A 15,602-nucleotide genomic window follows, 5' to 3' on the forward strand; every position below is an offset into this window, starting at 1 on the left:
TCTAGCTATACATTGCCATGTAAGTATAAAGCAAAGTTGTAAAAATCTCAACAATTAACAATAAAATTTAGATTCCAAGGAAGAAAAGAGATGATGGGAGACAGAACATGTAAATTAATGAAAACCACAATTTTCTTGGGTTACAGTTATATTACTGCAAATAACATTCCTAGTAAAGCACCTCAAAAGGACATCTGCCACATGCTATCAGGACCTTATGAATTAACAGTGCGGGCTGAACAGGCTGAAGTTTATGCAGGCATCTGATTTTTTTTTAAAGTATAGTAGGTTATTAAATGGTTCTCCAATAATCTAATTTTAAAAAATGAATTCTATGTTTTGATATATTTTGTCTGGAAAAACAGGTGGAATTTGATGGATCTAAGATTTTATCTACATTGTGTAGCTGTTGACGTGAGTTAGTTACAGTGACAGCTGTTTAATCTCTTATTGTTATCATTGGAGTTTAGAGAGCAATTTATTTGACCAACTGTAGGAGTCTACTTTAGAATGAGCTAAATTGACTGCATTGATTTTGTTGATTAGATCTGTCGATTACAAAGGGAATCTAGCTAGCTCTCTCTGCTGTCATCTGCAGCACAAATATTAAAACTGGGCAAAAATGAGTTTTCTACAAGTTGCCACTTGAAAAGGCTGAGAAAATTTATCCATTAGGTTAGAAACTGAGCTAAAAATTCTTGTGTTTCATGCACACTCTAAATATTAACACAGCATGCAGGCATTATGGACACCAGGATTCAGAGAGTAAAGTAGGGAGGGCCAAAAGTCTGTAACTTCAGACTGAATTTAAATTTTGACTTGCGCTGTAGTAAATTACTTCATAAGAAATCCTCATTTCAAATTAATTCTAGGGTCGTCTATTTCAGTCCCCTTCTTAACTCAGCCAGAAGAACCGTTCAGACGTTTATTCCCGGAAGACCTGCCACAATTATGTGAAATGGGACTGAACTATTTTCCTCAGCAGTCAGCCAGATTTTTTTTTTTTTCAGTTTTGAGCAGGAGATGCTAATTTTAAGACCGCTTTCTGACTTGTTACCTTTTCCCAGGGATTTGATAGACTCATGGTGCTCAGGCTGGACTTCCAGCTTACATCTTACTAACTGCAGCCTAGAGAAATACAGAACATTTAGCTGTTGTAACATGAACACATTCTTATTCTGTCAGCACTGAGGTAAACAAAACTAACAAATGTTTTTGAAACTGAGTTTTTCTTCTTCAGAAACATTCAAGTAGAACCATGTAAAGGGAGCAGAACACATTTTTATTTCGAAGACATTGGTCTTATATTTCCTGGAAAACTTGTAATCTGTAAGGTTTCAAGACTCTCTTGAAGCTTTCAAAAGATTCACAATTCTTTTCAAAACTAGCATTCTTACGTAGGATCCTCCTCTAAAATTGTAGTTTATATGCCTGACCTTTGAAGCCACCTTATTATAGAACTCTGGCTGAAACGCTGATTGTGTAATCAAGTTAGGATTTGGTTTGTTTGTTTTTCTTCAGTTAGTCATGAATGCATTAGGAATGAACTAGCATGGCTTGTGATGACAGATTTAATATGTTGCTGTCCTCCAGCTTTTTCAGGGTTGTGTCTGTGTGTATGTTTACAAATACATATGTTTGTGAGAATTCATGAGGATACAGTCTAGATTTTTCATAGCAAGAAGTCAGTAGGGTCTCTGTTGGAGAATGCTTATGTTTGCCTTTGGTTGTCAGTGTTTTTATTTAGCCACAAAATAGAATTACCTGAAAAATGTTTTACTTCAATTAAGAATTTTGGTGGAGGTTCTTAGATCAGTTCTTAGGACATCCAGATGAAATGAAATTTTGGTGTTTGCCCCAGAGTTTACCCCTTGCATTCCTTTCCAGAAGGCCAAAATAAATTTAAACTTTCCTTAAAAGACAGAAGGTAAAAAACAAGCAACTTTTAAGAGTTCATGCTTGCATGGGAGTAGTATATAACAGACTACCTCCTTTCGTTGCCCTCTTCTGCTATGTGTGTCATGCTCTGTGTCAAGGTTTTACTGGTGTAAAAAGCATCAGATATGTTTCAAGGTCTGTTGTTAAAACCTAGCCCCGTGTAGGAATGCCTTTTTATTCCTCATGCCAAATTTTCCTTGGAAGGAAAGTTCTACGAAATACATTGTTGACTTATGTTTTCAGTCTTGAATGCCTCTTTTTTTTTTATTTTTTTATTTTTTAGGTAGTAGATCTATCTCCTAGTGTTTACTGTAGTAGCTGTTATTTTACCACAGATCTGTTGCAGAGTACATGTGAGATAGGTTGGCAGCAGTTTCTGTCAGCTGCTCACATGATTTATTTTCATTTTCTTGTGTGTCTGTCTAACTGAAATTATGTTGTAGCCCAAGCCAAAATTCATTATGCTGAGACACACATGGTAACATTATGGTTATCTCTTAGTATTACTGGAAATCATCAAAGAATGCGTGATGTGTTTTGAGTTCTTCTCTGTCATAAATTCCATAACCAATGTGACAATTGATGTAAAACAAGATTATTTGCAAAATGTGCGTCACCAGAAGATAGTAAAAATTGCTCATATTTTGTACTTTCCATATTTGAGAAACTCGTAATTTGTGCTTGCTCATATTCGTCTGTGTCTGAGCTAGTGATGACAAATGAAGAGCAGAAGTAAAAATGCAGCAGCACTTACCTGGAATTGCAAAGTAAATTTTTCTGTTGGCACAGACTTGTGTGCCTTATTTTGCTTTCCATTTCTAGGTGCAAATGAAAAATGTAAAAGGAAAAATGTCACGAAAAGGATTTTTTTTCCACTCTTGACTTTCAAATTCAAGCTTGGAGGCTGTCTAGCATTACTTGCTGATCACAGGTTGTTGAATTCTGTGGATGACTTTGATTGTGATCCCATTGTTAGTGGACTGTATAGAAACTTTGAAACTGAAGAACGTTCTCAGTAGAAGAAAGAACAACTGAACAGGTATTGCAGCTTCAGTTGTCCCTTCACAAGTAATATTTCCATTCAGGTGGACATATGTAGTAGAAGGCAGCATGTAGTAGGCTTGATTGGAAATATGTGTTTTGAGTTTGAATTGTGGGTGTCTGTTCTCATAAATGTTTTCTAAATAATATTAATAAAAATCAACATTTAATTAAAAATAAATAATAATAATTATTATAATTATGTATACATTATATATTATATATATAATAATAAAATGATAATTTAAAATAATATTAATAAAAATAATTATCTACACAGATAATTATGAGAATGCTTTTTGGTTATCAGATCCAGGACTGCATACCTATCCCATTTCACAGCCTTATGTCAAAGCCAGATACATGTGTCTGCCAGTCCTTCCCCCATGCCTACACATCATTTCTGTGCAAATGAAATCCTATGAATGGGCTGGGAGTCAATTGCCACCACATTGTATCATGTCCCTGGGCTAGATAATGGGAGAACAGTGTTTCAGGGATCTGGAAGGAAATGGATTTCAAGTCTTGATGTAGATTTTTCTAAAGTCTTCCATGGGTGGAAGAAAAGTGGGGAATGGTGTGCTTTAAGGGAACAAGTGAATGGAAGTAAAGCAGAAGCAGGGGAGAAAAAGACAAATGGGATGCTGTGGAAAAGAAATGAAGGTGAACATGCTGGACTGTAGGTTATTGACATGAGGGTAGTAGATTGTGTGATTCTCTCTTTTCTATGGCTACTGTTCATTGGACAGTAAATATGGACAGAAGTAACAGAATGTGCACCACTGAGTGATCTGATAACACCAGCAAACCAGAGGGGAGCTTCATTTCTTGGTGCTTCTCCTTCTGAAAGGAGGGCTGCAGGGCTCCCACTCCTTCTCCAGAAGCTCAGGGCAATTGGTTCTTTGATGGATTGCCTCAGGGCTTTGGGGTTTAATTTACTATTGATGATTATAAAAGAAACTGCACCAAAGGTTTAATTCTCTACATTACTATCACTGGATTTTTTAAAAAGTAAATTCTAGACTTGGAGCAAGAACTCATTTCTATAAGAAATTGTCACCTGAAAAACAGAGGCATTTCTGTCTTAGTGAGGATATGACCCAGCAACTAGGGATAAGGACTGGCTGTTTTTTCAGTTTAAATTCAGTATTTTGTCCTAGAAGGTACTCTGCATACTTTCTCATCATTTTTACACATTAGATGCAGTGCCATACCAAGATCTGCTGTTAACAGGAGAATGTCAGCTTTCATTTAGTAATGCTCTAGTTCTGGTGGTCTTAGGAGAGGAAAAATACTAGAAGGTTAACAAAATCTATTAAATTAACTTGTTTTTCCCCAGATTTGTAGTCTCAGAGTCATGCTTAGCTACTTGGAGTTAACAATAATATATATTACTTCTACATTTTCTGTAGCTGATACTTTCTGGTGTTGCACGTGATGTCACCAAGTATTGAGATAAGATCTATTGTCCTACCAACTGTATCTAACTGTATCCAACTATTGACTAAATACTTTCATATTGTAGAAGTAATACACAGCTTAGAGGTTGCTCAATTAAGGAAAATTAGACTACATCATCTTATTTATCTTATTGACTTAGAACAATGATCAGTGGAAACTCAGCATAATATACTTATCTGTTACGAAATTATCCTATGATTGTACTCATCCAAAAGAAAAAAAAAAGTAATAGACTACTTAAAGGTCATCTTCCAGATAGGGAAGGCTATAACTCAAGGAAAAGAACCAAAAACATAAGGAAGATCAAACGTTTTTGTGATGAATATTGGAAATATATTTTAATTACGCTTAGTGATATGTTATTAATCATTTCCTATCTTCCTATAAATTTTTCCCATCTTGCACAAACTTCTGAATTCTTTGGCAGATAACAAAACCTTTTGTAGTAATGATTGCTAGCACTAGCAAATATTTAAGAAGTTCTGACACTTACAAGAGGTTCCAGGAAATATTAATCCAGTTGGATGTTTAAAACCAAACATAGCTTTAAAAAAAAAAAAAAAAAGAGGCAGCTGTAGCTGCTGGAGTTTTTCCCCAAAAATGAGACAGTGAAGTGAGCAGATGTGTAGAGGGACTGAATTAATGTATTAGATCTGATGTAGAGACCAACCTGTAACAAATGATGGGAGAGGAAAAGGAAGTGGGAAAGCTACTGCATCTTTGTCTTCAATTGGAATGGGTTACCTAGGGTGGTGGTGGTGGTGTCATCTCTGGGGGTGTTTAAGGAAAGGTTGAACATGGCGCTTAGGGACATGGTTTAGTGGGTGACATTGGTAATAGGGTGATGATTGGACCAGATGATCTTGGAGGTCATTCCAACCTTATTGATTCTATGATTCAACAAAGAATTCCCTCTAGTGTTTGCTGTCCTAGTTCAGGAGATGGGGAAAGGTACACATTCAGTTATTCAGTGTTGTATTCAGTTAGGTCTTCTCAACTTTTACAAAAGTACCTGTCCCAAAATAATATAAACTGAATGGGATTCTGAGAGATTATTTGACCTATCGGACTGTCAAACATACAGGATTTATGGCTGTAGACAAACCCTCCATAGGCCAAATTAAATGTCATCACCCTAAAAAAGTCAGACACATTTATCTGTCAATTACAGAAACCAAGAGTTTATTGTGAGTAAAATCCTAGAGACCACAGAGTCACATTTCCCATTAACATTAGCCTGAATCATAACTTGTAGAATCTGACCCAATGCTACAATTGGCCTAAGGTATATGTTAATGTTAAATTTGTAACTCTTCATTGACTTCAGCTGTCCTGGACAGATGTGAAGTTGTGTACACAGACCTTAAAACAGAGATAAAGTCTGCTTATCTGAGTGTCTTTGACTGTCTTGGTGTGCTGGAACCAGTGAATGAATGAGAAAGACTGGGGTAGCATGGATGAGAAGGTGGGACTATCAAGCCTTTTAGAGAGTAATAAATTCTGGGGTGGGACTATCATGGAAATACCAAATTGCTGGGAGAGGTAAAGAAAACTTTTGCCTCCTTAGTAGCACAATTCAATGCAGCACATGTTCATGCAACAATCAGACTCATCTTCCCCTGCAGCATTTACAAATCAGTGTAGAGGCCCTTATGTAGCAATCCGTTAGGTGAAAATCATATACCATCACGAAGTCAATGTACTCTCATCTGATCGTTTCAAAGCCAGTAAATGATGTTGGTGGGGTATGCTCTTATAAATGTGTTCAAATTAAATATGACAACAAGTGTTAATGAATGACAGAACTCAATTCAATACATAAGCTAAGGTAAAAGTATCAGGATTCTCCAAGGGAATTTACACATTCTGAAATCTATTATTAACAATATAGTATTAAAGCTGTGTTGCACTGGACTCAAAAAAAAAAAAAAAATTATTTGATGTTTCCCTCCCAGATTTTATGTATTTTCCTCCCAGAAATGCTTGAATGTCCTATTAGTGCTGGTAGACTGAAAATGGGGAGTCAAATGACTGATGGAAGTACAGAAGTCCTTGAAATGTGGGCTTACCTTTAAAATAAAATCTACAAAAATATTTAGACACTTACGTTCCATCGGTTTCATGTTGGTGCCTGAATATCTTTGAGGATCTAGCCCTTTATTATAGTGTAGGTAAACAGAAACATCTAAGATAAGACAACCTGAGTTTTAAAGAGCCTCAACATCTGCAGTTATTATTAACTCCAATGGAAGCTGCATGTTCAGTGGCAGGAAAGTGGAGCCTAAAAAATCTATGCAAAAAAAAAACAACAAACAAACAAACAACAACAACAAACACACACACACACACACAAAACATATTTTACTAGAATAAATTTATTCATTTGTCCTTATGAATAATTTCTGCAGCTTCACTGTCTGATAGGCGATCCTCTTTACGTGGCTCAGTCCTGTCCCTTTTCTTGTGGAGATTAAGAAAGAAAATGATTAATAAGAAGGTTTTGCTGTCTAGGTACTGATCCCAGAGCTGTGGTGCACAACATTTTTGGAATGCAAGAGAACAATAAACTTTACCTGAAGGTTGCTTCCACACTTATTTCATTTGCAGTGCTTCTTGTTTATTCTCATACTTTTCAGGTGAAGTATGTGCTTTATAGTTTGATTAATAAGATTGGAGGTTCCTCGTGAAAGTCATTTAAAGGGCACATTTGTCCATTTTCCAGAACTTTCCTGAGTTTTGCACAATTTTTATGAATTTGAAACCCAGTTCAGTGATGGCTATAAATCAGCATGTATGTTCATTAAAAGAGAGAGAGAATGGGAATGGTTTGTGTTACTTTTTTTTTTTCTCTTTCCTATTTCCTTGTTCTAATTCCATCCTGGCATTTGACATGTAGCTTTTTTTTTTTTTTTTTTTTTTTTTTTTTTTTTTTTATGCAAAAAAACATGCAAACAGTTCAAACAGTTGCTCCTCTTACAGATCTGATGCAATAACAACGCTGGTATCAGCCTCAGTGAACTGGAATTTCCTGCATAGTGGACATACCATACCGGAATCGTCAGTTAGTTAAGCCACCAGATAAACTATGACTTTCTCAAAGCTGCTGCTTCCATTACAGAATATAGGCTACTTAGCTTCCTCCATACAGTCTGCCCTAGGCAGACTTCAGCATACTCTTCCAGAGCCAAATAGCTTGAAAGGCTGTCACTTCAACCTCATGACAGCAGAGCTTCTCTGCTTTCAAAGATAGGTCCATGGTCTGTAGCAGTAGCAAGTGGTTACTTATATTTATAATTATGTTTTGGAAATGTCTCCATGAGAGTACATTCTTTTCAAGCTAATACTGCTGGCTTACTTTGAACAAGTCAACTCCTTTGCTATCTTAGCTAACAAGGATTGCTTTGCAGTATTAGGTCCTTGGTGTAAAGTCAGAAAAAAGGCTCCAGAGTCATCCTTTCTGCAGAATGTAATCCCCATATATTTGTCCCATCTTATTTTCTAAACACTTCTGATTTTGCCTAGTATAAAAATCACTCTGACTTCCCTAGGGAAAAACACTTTCCAACAAATCTGTGCAGGAACAGTCTCTGGTAAAATGGAACAGCAGAAAGAAACACACTCTTCACAGCATACATTAAAGTAACCAGAGTTGGTAGCCCGGTAGCAAAATGTCTGTTTCTGGTACATGGAAAATGTGTTAAAGTATAATTCATATTGTTATGAAGTAATAACTTTCTGAAAAATGTAAAAAAACCAAGAGGGTAAAACAAAAAAAATTCTTTTCTACTTTTTGCCCAAGAAAACAATGGCAAGGTTTTAATTTAGCAGGTGTTAAGTTCTTATTCCTTTGGCTGAGAAACTGAATAATCAGATATCCTTACTGACCTATTTTGAATAGAAAGTGCCAAAGGAAAAAGAAAAAAACAAAAACTTTTAAATAGCAGTTCCAAAAGGAATGTGTAAAGTTGAAAAAATAAATAGTGAAAGTGTTTTTTTTTTCCCTCCTATTCAGTCTGAACATCCAAATCACAGCTTGTGGCTATTTTCCTGAGTTTTGCCAGCTGCCCCTAACAAAAAGAGCCTGTGATATTCTTTCCTAGTAACTACAGGTTGCATTGAGATTCCCCTTAGCCTCCTCTTTGTCAGACTAAGCGAACAGCATCCTCAACCACTTCTCACAGGTCGTGTGCACTCGGCTTCTCTGTTGAACCTTCCCAGTCTTTGCCCATCCATTAGCTTGTCCTTGTGGTGTGTGCTATCCCATCAGGTATTCTGGATTCTGCTCATGTGGTAGTCTCAAAAGTGGCCTGGACTTGCAGTTCTGCTTTGTTTCACATGCTCTGTATATTACTGTACCTGCGTTACTTCATTACCTTAGGAAAGCCTCCTCCTCTCTCAAATACAGCAGTGTGACCAAAGAAAGCATATCTTTGCTGGTTGACATGGGTGGTGTAGCTGTGCATTCATTGGCAGTTGAATGCATCTGCTCCTTCCTGGGCTCTTATCCTTGACCAGAAAAATAGCATCACCTCAGCCCTTGTTCCACCTTGTCTCCAGAGCTTGATTGTCTTTGATCTGCTCAGGGATACCTCTAGCTGTGTTACTGGTGCCTTAAAGGTTGAATGCCAGGGACAGTAGTCAGAAGGCTGGAAACTAGAAGTCTATTCAAGTCTAAAAGAGTCCCAATGAAACTGTAATGATCTACAAAGTGTGTTCTGATCTTCCTCCACTTTGCATCCCAAAGGAAGACAACTGTAAATGCAGGTGACTGCATCATTTATTGCTGAGCTGCAAGAGAAATGAAATCATTAGAGTTATAAATTCTGAATTCACATTTGAAAACAAGGAAGCTAGGGTCCTAACCCTGGAAAACATATCTACACTCACAGAAACTGTGATTTTAGAGAGATACAGAAGGATTGATTTAACAGTAACCTGCCAGCAACAATTCAGTCTGTAAAGGATAATGTCAATTTAGCAACATTTAAAAAACGTTGTTGTTTGCTTTGCTTCCATTATATTTCATAATTTCTACCTAGAACATCAAATTGTGATATATTCCACGCTGAAGTAGTGAAGAATAGCAGGTACACCATTACAGTGTTAAAGCACCATGATGACTTCACTTTTTTCTTTTTTTTTTCCCCTTCTTTTCTCATTCTAAACAGCTATTAACAGTGAAAGCTGTGTGGTAAAGCTGGTATCAGAATGCAGAATACTTTGGCATTCTTGGGGGATTTATGGAATACAAAAGGCGCCTAAGTTTCCTTCCTCGTGCATACATATATTCAGATAGGTAGGTATGCATTTACATGCCCACATAAATGCAGGTACTCAGTCTAGTTAGCTCAGAAAGGGTTAATCAAGGGCACTGTTACCTCTCCAGTTGGAACTAGCTTGCCAGTCAGAAAAGATATGAAGAAACTGGTAGCCTAGGGCAAGTGAGGGAAGTGAGTGGGATGTTGTATGGTATTTTCACAGCTTTGCTCAGCCTGTTTCAGAAGTGCTGCTGAAGGCAATGTGAGGTGTGCAGGGCAAGCAGCTGGGAGTGGAGGAAAGAACAAGAAAATCTTTTGCTGCTGAAGTTATGATCCTTGAACTGTCAGACAAAAGTGGCTTTTCCCTGGCAAAAGAGGAAAAGGTAGCTCTTAATATGAAAGGTAGCTCTTAATATGACAGAACTTGTGAACCATAGGTCTAGAAATACGGCCATTCGGACTTGGATGTGACTTCTAATTCTCTCTAATGGCTAGTGTATGCTATTCCCTTTGGATAGCAATGTGATAAAATGGACGGTCTTGCTGTGGGGCTAAAGCAGAAACTGAGTTCTGTCATACCTTTCTGTAAAAATGAGTGCTTGTAGGGTCTTTTTATCTATAAACTTTCCTTTCATCCTTACTCTTCATAAGTAGTGGGATGGATGAGAAGGGAAGAAAAGCACCTCATGAGGTTGCATTGAATGTAAGTTGAGTATTAGAGAGGAGGTGGAGCTTCATCTCATTCAATATATTTAATACAGCAAGTTTCTGAGGTAAAACGACTTTACAGTATGCTAACAAGTGTATGATACATGAACCGTCCATAGAAATATTTAGCACTTTGGGTTGTTTCTACAACTTTGAGATGATACACGATGTTTTATTCTTCCCTGTTGAATAATCTCATAGAGCTCAATGATGCATAGCACTGCAGATGATACCAATGCAGATAGCAAATGCCATCTTTGGGAATGGAATATGATAATCTGAGTGGAAATGATTATACAGTGAAATAGTTTATTATTCCAAAGTAAGGAAGTTCTAAATAAAATGTATATCTTAAAAAACAAACAAACAACTACTTCAGAAATCAGCCTTCAGAAAACATGAGAAGCTGATATGTAAAGGTCTTTGGGAAAGCACACTGACAGAGAAATGAGTGAAGAAGTGTTGCCATCTAATGAAAGCAGCTGCTGTAACAATATAATTCTAAACAATTTCTACAGGAAGTAAAGATAAGAAACAGCGAAGGATGTAATGAAGTTCTAGAAAATCATTATAAGAGGAATAAAAAGGAACAGTCATTTTGCAGGATAGGAGTGCAAGCTGCAGTTGACTCTGAAGAGGCTTAAGGGGTGAATGACTTCTGTTTCTGTTTTCAGGCATTGTTTTTTAGTTAAAATATTTATGAAGTATTTTTAGAAGGAGGCAGAACAATAATCCTATAAACCATAAATACAGAAGTAACAGTTTGGAGGATGTCTAGATAAATAAATGTGGCCATGTTGCATGGGCCTAATGAGAACTGATACAGTATACTTAATTTATTAGGACCGTCTCTTTTGATAGTGGATAGGGAATGAATGCCACCAATGATTTGAGTATTTGCTCTGTCTTCTGAAGAAAATAGAGGTATAGAATGCATCCTCTGGGCTAGTTCCAAATACCAATGGGGTACTTTATTACTTAAAAGGGTCTTTGGTGTCAAATCTGTTGCAAGGTACCAAAGAAACCAAGGTAAGGCAGAGGCCTGTGATGGTGGTTGAATTGCTTATCCCCGAAGAAAACAAAACAGTGTGATTCTGGGCTAGGTAAAAGTGCTTTTCTGAATGATCTGCATTAAGGCCTTGTGCACAAGTGCTTTAAAAATAACAGCAGACCTGTTTGCAGCTGAGAAGTCGTGTAGAATACAGAACTGGATTTGCCTTTCTGCAATTTTTTTTGTATTTTATAACTAGTGAAGAGAGGCTAAATTACATGAGGAAATGCTGTTTCACATGTAGAGGAAAGACACAGGGGCAGGGAGATGTTTTCTGGTGAGGCGGTTTCTTCAGTTCTAAAGGTAATGGAAAGGTCTGGTCTCACTCTATAATAGTATCCATCCCTCCAGATGGAAGAATAATATAAACAAGTCTGTGAAATAGTACTGCTAACCATCCTGGCTGTACGATAGAACTGAGCCTTACATCTGCTGGGAATGAAGAAGCTAAAACAGTGCAGAGCCTGCAAATGACTGTTGGCAGGAACATTGCCATAAAAATAAAACGCCTTTCTCATGTCTCCTGGCAGGCATGTGGATCAGGAATTTCAATAAACACTTATTTCTGACAGACTTTGGGACAGACATATGCATACACACAAACATATACATATACAGGTATATGTAGGGACAGTTATAAGTCTTAGCAATGGTACCAAAAGTTCCCCTTAATTAGGAGAAAATTTAAGCAGCTCCCTTATATGGCTCTACAGCCTTAATAACAAAGAAATTTAAATTGCCTTCTTGTCCCACTCTGTGCAGGAATATGAAAATGTTAAAATATCTGTAAGTCAGTGGTTACAAGCATGGATAATCTTCATGGATTAACTTGACATAAAAGATGGCTGAATATGAAATAAATGCATAACTTATTCTTAGGAAAGTTGTTTTTAGGGCATCATATGATGTCTTTAGTCATGTGTCTACATCATGCTCTCAGAGGTTCGTGCTACGTGGATTTCTGAAACTCAAAATAAGATAAAAAGAGCTTGAGTTTTCACAGCACTGGTGATCTTTTCATAAAGAGTTTTTCTGCTAATTATTTCAAGACTAGGCAAATCTAGAGTAATACAACATGTGATAACAATGCAGTGCTGAGATTGCTGATTAACAGATATAAAGAATTTCAGCTTTATAACAGTGTCCTCTGCCTTACACTAGTTCACTTCCAAGGTTCCCTAGAGCATGCAATAGTTTCTGTATCATACACAGCTAGAAATTCCATACCTCTGACAGTGCCAAATCCACTATAAATTGAATTAACTATGTCCTTTATTGTAATTTATTGCTCCCAGTCTGTGGGTTGCTGCAACAGTTTCAAACATCTGGACTTGTCATATCATATTATCTCAGAACAATAATCATAAACTGGGAGATGGGTCTGTTTAATAAAGTGATATCTTTGCAGGGCCACAGAATCACAACCAAGAGCATACGTGTGTCCCTACTTAGGACTTTTTATGAAGACAATGTACACTGTACCACTTCATGCCTTCATCTCAGATTTTGAGTGGGGATTGATTTAATAGAAAGGATTTTGGTTGGATTTATTTTTTTAAAGAGAGGGCTGGACATTATTCTTGAGCAGGGCAGGGAAAAAAAACACCCGTTAGAAGATTTCTACTAAGGTTTCATTCGTGCTATATGGTATATAACCTTTTCAGTAGCCACTCAAAGAGGTGAATATCTAATGAAATCCGTTTCATGATCTGCATTTGTGAGAAGGTCTTGTATTTGTATTTTGACAAATTTTGACAAAGGAAAACATCCCTTTACTGATTTATCTATGTTTTATCTGGTTTTCTTTTCATTTTTATAAACTATGATAAATAACTAAAATACTTTCCAACATTCTTTTTACAAATTATTATTCTTATTGTTACAATAACAATCTCTGAAGATTCTTTTGGACACATGGAAAGCATGTATAAACCTAGATTGTCCACAGCCCACCTGTAGCTGCCACCAGTCCCCTCCCCTCCTAGTGGCATGTTTTGGGAGGACTAAGAGTAAGTTCATCTCTACAGAATAACCTCAGTGCTAGACAACGGGCATATATGAGCCTGGTGAGCCACTTACGTGCCATGTGGGAGTGCATTTTGGAAGTGAGTGGTGTAAGCCTTAGGATTTTCAGAAGTGCTGATTGTGCTGACACAGATGTATGTATGCAGATGGTTTGTGTTCTCTGCCTGTGCTTGCTGCTGAACAGACATCCACCATGTTGAGGTGCTTTGGGCCAAGGCTACCTGCCTGTCCTGACAGGATATATTGGGTCAAATGCAGTGTAATGCTAACGTACCTGCCTGGCTTCTGCACTGTCTGGCTTGTCTTTGTCAGGGGCTAAGTGCAGGGAAGTAAAAAGCTAGTTTACACCTATGCACATACTGCTAATGTCAGATGAATTTTATTGACTGCAAATCTTCCAATGACTTATGCATCTTTGAAAATCTCCCTCCTCTTAGGCTATGAAGAATTTGACTTTATATTTTCAGTCTGGAAAGCCAGAATACAGTAAAGAGCACGCATCAGCTTTGGATGTGAAACAGCCTCTGATCAGGTTTTCAGTTTAAAGGCATTGTAATTTGCTTTTAATTTATACTGAAGTAGCAAATCATTTGTGTAACTAACTGAAATTTTGTGTACAAGTCTTTTTATAAGTTAGCAGTAAATAAAAAGTATATTTGTACAGAAATGTACAGGTATAATCAGTATTGCTCACTCTTCTATTTCAAAATCTTAATAATGAGAGCCTCTTCTCAAAGAGACCTATGTCAGGTATTTCATTCTGCATTCAATATGCAAGATACTTGTCACAGTAAGCTCTATTCTTGGACTTCTTTTGTCATTCTCAGTTTGTAAGCTATACAGTGTGCTGTCTGCAAAACAGGAGTTCTATTTCATGAAAAACTAAATGAGGTTTCGGGATGTTTTTTGTTGCTTCTCACATACAAAACCAAAGTCCTTGGAAATATTTCATGGCAAAGCAAGCAACATACCCATAAAACAAATCTCTCAGTACTCTTGTGTGGGTGGCTGAAGTTAACGTCTCTTGCTGATCCTCCTCTCAGTTCAAACTACAAGTTTTAAAAAAAGAAAATTGATTTTTCCTGTAGCTATAAATGGCAGGTCTAAAATGAACAGTCCCCATATTTAGATGAGATGTCAGAGTAGTACAACAGGCTCTTTGCAGCCCCAGTTTCTGCATGGCAGTTCTTTCTTCACTGAGAGCATTCAGCTGCTTGCTTTCTCCATTCTCTCTCTCAACCCCTCTCTCTCTCTCTTCCCCCCCTCCCCCAGCTCTCGCTTGGAGAAGACAATGGGTAATCTTGTTCACCCCTCCCTACAATTTTCAGGGCACCTAGTTGTGGATGCTTGGTTTAGGTAGAAAAGAAAGGAAGCTTTTCTGCAACTACAGCCTCCTCTTCCAGGGAAGCCTTGTAATTCTCTGCATAGACCTCCCCTGAAATTCCAAATCTTTTTTTTTTTTTTTTTTTTTTTTTTTCTGTTCTATTACTCCCAGATGCTGCTCTGCTTTCCTAATTTGTTCCCACTGGGAATATGCTCGCCACCTTTCTTGTCTGGAAATAAGGAACTCATTTAGGAAACACTATTGCCCTTAGAACGTAATGTGGTTTCTCTCAAGTTTACATTTTTTCTACCATAAAATATATAGTACAATCATCACAAGCTTTAATTTGTTTAAAATGTTCTTTTCTTGTTATGTGTTATTTCTGTTACTGAATTCCATTAATGGGTCTTTTAAAAAGTCAGTTGGCACATACTGCTTAACTGCACAATTGAAAGTAGTTCAGTTTGAAGCTCAAATTTGAAAGCATCAGTATGGTGTATGTTACTGCAGTGTGTATGACAACAGTATATTGTTTGGCTGTACCTGAGACAGAACAAAATAAACTCTCAGATCTCTTTGAGGGAGACAGACTGCTATGGTGTTTCTCCTTATATGATAACCAAAGCACATATATTTTACAGAATCACAGAATGGTTGAGGCTGGCAGGGCCCCCTGGAGCCCACCTGCTCCTAGGCAGGGCCACCCAGAGCAGGGTGCCCAGGCCCATGTCCAGGCAGCTTTTGAAGATCTCCAAGGAGGGAGACTCCATAACCCCTCTGGGCAACCTGTCAGTGC

At 37.3% G+C, this 15,602-nt stretch overlaps 2 long non-coding RNA genes across 9 annotated transcripts in view; one reads left to right on the forward strand and one right to left on the reverse strand.

Moving 5' to 3' along the window:
- The window catches only part of LOC137857580 (uncharacterized), a 278,206-nt gene that overhangs the window by 56,595 nt on the left and 206,009 nt on the right, over positions 1–15,602 (forward strand). The gene's annotated exons all lie outside the window — the stretch shown is intronic.
- The window catches only part of LOC137857582 (uncharacterized), a 57,260-nt gene continuing 47,602 nt past the window's right edge, over positions 5,945–15,602 (reverse strand). Inside the window, exon 4 of the long non-coding RNA XR_011097167.1 lies at positions 5,945–9,228. This is a non-coding gene — a long non-coding RNA (uncharacterized lncRNA). The remainder of the gene's footprint in view (positions 9,229–15,602) is intronic.

The sequence above is a fragment of the Anas acuta genome, chromosome 5 (genome assembly GCF_963932015.1).
Source record: "Anas acuta chromosome 5, bAnaAcu1.1, whole genome shotgun sequence".
In the NCBI taxonomy this organism is placed as follows: Eukaryota; Metazoa; Chordata; class Aves; order Anseriformes; family Anatidae; genus Anas; species Anas acuta.